General features: G+C 39.2%; 1 pseudogene; it reads left to right on the top strand.

The window, feature by feature from the left end:
* The first annotated feature begins 1,303 nt into the window (after positions 1-1,303).
* LOC121482518 lies at positions 1,304-3,911 on the top strand (annotated as a pseudogene).
* Positions 3,912-5,376: the final 1,465 nt, after the last annotated feature.

The raw sequence follows: 5,376 nt of genomic DNA, 5'->3' as shown, positions 1-5,376 counted from the left end.
CCAAAGAAAATGAAAATACTAATTTGAAAATATATCCAAAAAATTGAAAGTAGGGACTCAGAGGTATTTGTACATTTGTGCACAAAGCAGCATTATTCACAATAGCTAAAAGATGGAAGCAATCCAAGTGTTCATCAACAGATGAATGGATAAACAAAATATGGTGTGTACTATAATGGAGTATTATTCAACCATTAAAAGGAAGGAAATTCCGACATAAGCTACAATATGAATAAGCCTTAAAGACATGATGTTAAGTAAAATAAACCAATGAAAAAAGGACAAATACTGTATGATTCCACTTATAGGAAATACCAAAAGTAGTCAAATTCATTAGAATGGTAGTTGCCAGAAGCTAGAGGAAGAAAGGAATTGGTGTTTTAGAGGGTATAGTTTCAGTTATGCAAGATGAAATGAGTTCTGAAGATGGATTGTGGTGATGGTTATGCAACAATGTGAATATATTTAATGCCACCGAATTCTACACTTAAAAATGGTTATGATGGAGGGGCACCTGCGTGGCTCAGTCAGTTAAGCATCTGACTCTTGATTTCAACTCAGGTCATGATCTCAGGGTGGCAAGATCAAGCCGCACATCAGCCTCCATATTCAGCCTAAGAGTTTACTTGGGATTCTTTCTCTCCCTCTCTCTCTGCCTCTTCTCCTTTCTCTCACTCTCTCAATAATTAAAACCTTTTTAGAAAAATGGTTACCATGGGGAGCACCTGGGTAGATCAATTAAGTGCCTGACTCTTGATTTCAGCTAATGTCATGATCTCAGGGTGGTGAGATCGAGCTCCACAATAGGCTCCATGCTTATGCAGAGTCTACTTGGGATTCTCTCTCTCCCTCTCCTTCTGCCCCTCTCACTCCTCTCTAAATAAATAAATAAATAAATAAATAAATAAATAAATAAATATAAAACAATTAAAAAAAATGGTTACCATGGGGGGCGCCTGGGGGGCTCAGTAGGTTAAGCATCTGCCTTCAGCTCAGGTCATGATTCCAAGGTCTTGGGATCAAGCCATACATCAAGATTCCTGGTCAGAGGAGAGCTTGCTTCTCCAAGTCCTCCCCACTCATGCTCTATCTCTATCTCCCTCTCTCAAATAAATAAATAAAATCTTTTTTTTAAAAAAGAATGGTTACCATCAAGTAACACCCAGGAGCAGCTAAGCTGAAAGCCTGAAAAGCTGAAGAAGACGCCTGTCCGCCACACAGCTGAGTGTGCTTAATGGCCCATGTGCTACAATGTATGCCTGAAGTACTAGAAATGCAAATTTGGAGAGACTTTGCCATCTAAATGCTTGGCTGGATTAAGTGCCTAATTAGGAGGTTTTTTCAACAGGTTGGAGTAAGCATGCAATTGTTATTTGGTCTGGGAAGCTATATGGTTCATCTCAAAATATTGTAAGGAAAATTGGTACTAATATGTCTCTGATCCAGTGTCCAAGATAGCGGTTTCAGCTTACCAGCCCTACAGCAGAATGGAGCCCCAGCCACCCAGAATAGGATGTGGTGATGTCTTTGGCTAATGTTGGATGGGTAGCCAAAGAAGGAGTGTATTCAACAAGACAAAGGACAGAGGTCAGGTCAAGGCAACCCCTTCGGGATGACCTTTTTTTCTTTGAGAAGCCCCCAAGCAGGCAATTTTCCTCACTAAACCTGTCTCCAGAAGAGCCTCAACTACAACACTGGCAAATGAGGAACCACTGCAGACGATCTGAGCCCTTGAAAATGAGCCTACAGCTCTCAGCTCAGAATGCCAAAATTGTGACCCTGCACAAACGGCAGAAGCTCATTTCAGGTGATTTAGATTCTACCATATCTGTTACCATATCACTCTCTGTCCCACTGCCTTCCCCTCTGCCACTTCCCCTGCCCCTTCTTCCATAGGGCTCCACCAAAATGTATCAGTTAAGCATCTGTCTTTGGCTCAGGTCAGGATCCCAGAGTCCTGGTATCAAGCCCCGTCTTTGGCTCCCTGCTCAGCAGGGAGTCTGCTTCTCCCTCTCCCTCTGCCTACCACTTCCTTGCTTGTGCTCTCTGTGTGTCAAATAAATAAAATTAAAAAAAAGAACAGTCCAAAGAAACCTGATATGCCAAGTATGCTAGAGATCCTTAAATATATGAACAGTGTAAAAACTTAGGTCAATAGAAAAGGCCAAAATAAGATATAAAGCCCAAACTGGTGGATGTTAACTGACACTGCTGCCCTCACAGCAGAGACTCTGAGAAAGAAACTTGCTTATCAGCATCAAAGGGATAGCCAAGGTGAACTTGAAAAAGGAATTCCAAAATCTGATTCAGAGGCCACCTTAGAAACAGTTTTGTTTGGGCCACACATGCTGAAGTCTATAGAGAAAACGAAGGTTTTATTTATTTTTTAAATGTATTTATTTATTCATGAGAGACACAGGCAGAGGGAGAAGCAGGCTCCATGCAGGGAGCCCAACATGGGACTCGATCCCGAGTCTCCAGGATCACGCCCTGGGCCGAAGGCGGCGCTAAACCGCTGAGGCACCTGGGCTGCTCAAAAATGAAGGTTTTAACTGAAAATGTTTCAACTTCTAATAGACAATGAGCTGAGAAAAACTATCCTTGTTCAGTTGTTTGCTAGTAGAAATCAACACTATGTAGTAAATATCTGATTGTAGTATTCATTGGTCTCCTTTTACATTTAGAGGATTAAGCAACAACAAAAGCACTCTTAAGTTTGTGTTTGCTTTTATGAGTTCTTTTTTTTTAAGATTTTTATTTATTTATTCATGAGAGACACACAGAGAGAAAGAGGTAGAGACACAGGCAGAGGGAGAAACAGGCTCCATGCATGGAGCCCAATGTGGGACTCGATTCCAGGACTCCAGGATCATGCCTTGGGCCGAAGGCAGGTGCTAAACCTGATGAGCCACCCAGGAATCCCGAGATGATCAGTTCTAAAGTTCTTCAAAACATGTATATTCTGACATAACATGTTTTTAATGGGTAGCCAGGATATTTAGCTTTCAAGTCTTGAAAACAATTAGATGGATTTCAGAAGAAAGGGTATTTCAAGATGTGAGTTTTCAATTCTTAACACTAATTTATCTGTGCAAATGTTTTACATGCATATATTCAGATATAAAACAGTCTATGTAAAATTTAGTAATGATGGCAGTTGAGGGTACATCATTACTATTCAATGATGGAACAGCTGGTATAACCCCAATTGTTGGAGTAAAATATTTGAGACTGGAGTTTTCTTACCTTGAACAAGGACTTTTACCTTACATTCTCTCTCACATTTTCTTGGAGATGAGGTTTAAATGGGAACTATATATAATGTTTACTGCTGAAAAATTCCATGATGCTTTCCTTTAAAAGGAAGTCAAGGATGTGAAAGCTGCTTCCACCTCAGTGTCATCCAGTACTGATAAAGAAAATGTAGTTGTAGTTTTCAAATGGTAAGATATCAAATTATTTAATTAAATCTTTAAATAGTGGAAACCAGAATGTACCATCTTCTTTTGCTTTATTAATAAGTGTCATCATAAGGATGACTTGATAATATTTCTGGAAATGTCAGCATAATGGAGTTTTAAGATTTTTTAATATTGGTCAAATGTAGTAGCCTTATAATGAAACATTGAATAGGCAAGAGAATTTCCTATAAGTTGTTTATCATTGGTCAGAATACTGTTTTGTTGAATTTCATTATGCAAGCAAGCCTTAGGTGCTGTTAGAAAGTGGACAACAGTCTTTTCCATCAAGGGCTTTGAAAGAATAGCTGTAAGTGATGTGTTCTCCGGATCCTCAGGGTCACAGGAAAACCAGGGGTACCTGAGTGCAACAGAGTTCCCAGGTATCAGAGTGGGGAAACCAGCTGCAATCAGCCCGCCCTGGAGTGGGCTCTCAGCTCAGGGTTGCCATAAACCTCGAACCCTGGCATAGTCAGCAGGACTGTTCTCTGAGCAGGGGCCCAACAAATAGCAAAACCTGCAAGAACCCCTTCCTCCCCCAGGAGGAGCAGTGCAGAGCACTCTGTAGGAGTGTGAAGGGTTTGGAGACTCTAAACGGGGTCACATGCCTGAGATAGAAATGCTCAGTCACAGGCTGGGTGAGCACTGATAAGTGCAGATGGAGACTAGGAGACAGGAGTGACTGACTGCTTTATCCTGAAGGCATACAGAGGAATGGGACTGTAGCTTTCAGCTCCAGGGCTGAGACTGGGAGACCACCATTTTCACTCTCATCCTCTAAAGCTGTGCAGAAAACCTTCAGTGAATAAAAGCCACATAGAGCAATTAGGAGCAGATTAGTTAGCCTGGCCCCCTGGCCTGGGCAGTGCAATTCCCCCCAGGGCAAAGACACTTGAGAATCAACACAATAGGCCCCTCCCCCAGAAGATCAGCAAGAACATCCAGCCAAGAACAAGTTTACTGATCACTGAAACTGCAAAACTCCTGTGCTAGGGGAATATAGCATATAGAATTCATGGCTTCTTTTCCCCATAATTCTTTAGTCTTTCAATTTTATTTTTTTCTCCTTCCTTTTTCAACAAATTTCCTATTTTATCAATATTTTTTAATCTTTTTTAATTTTCATTTTTACAGTTACATTCTATCCATTCATTGTATATAATTATATATATATATATGTTTTTCTTTCTTTACAGTTTTGTGATGTAGTTTCTTCTAACAGACCAAAATACACCCAGAATCTAGTATAGCTCTGTTCTCTTCACGTATCTGATCATATTCGCTTTTTTCCTTCCTTTTTTGCTTTTTTCTGTTTTATTAGTCTAAAATTTTCATCCTTACATTCTATCTTTTCACTGTATTTAATTTTATTTTTGTATACATGTATGTTTTTCTTTCTTTATAATTTTGAGATGTAGTCTCTTCTAACAAACCTACCAAAATACACTCAGGATATAGTGTATTGCTCTGTTCACCTGTCCATTTATATTCCTTACATTTTGTCTTTAATTTGCATTTTTACAGTTATATTCTATTCTTTCAATGTATTTAATTTTTTATACAAATATAAGTTTTCCTTTCCTTACAATTTTGGGATCTAGTTTTCTAACAGATGGACCAAAATATACACAAGATCCAGTGTATTGCTCTATTCTGTTCACCTGTCTGATTGTATTGTCTCTTTTTTTTCAGTTTCAGGTCTCTTCTGATTTGTTTAGTGTATATTTCTCTAGAGTTGTTGTTGCCATTTTAATATTTTCTTTTCTCATTCATCTATTCTTCTCTGGACAGAATAACAAGATGGAAAAACTCACCTCAAAAAAGAGAACAAGAGGCAGTACTGACTGCCAGGGACCGAATCAGGAATATAAGTAAGGTGTTGGAACTAGAGTTCAGAATAATGATTATAAAGGTACTA

This window comes from Vulpes lagopus, chromosome X (genome assembly GCF_018345385.1).
Source record: "Vulpes lagopus strain Blue_001 chromosome X, ASM1834538v1, whole genome shotgun sequence".
In the NCBI taxonomy this organism is placed as follows: Eukaryota; Metazoa; Chordata; class Mammalia; order Carnivora; family Canidae; genus Vulpes; species Vulpes lagopus.
Note: the sequence above shows the minus strand (reverse complement) of the source record. Positions and strands in the feature narration are given on the sequence as shown.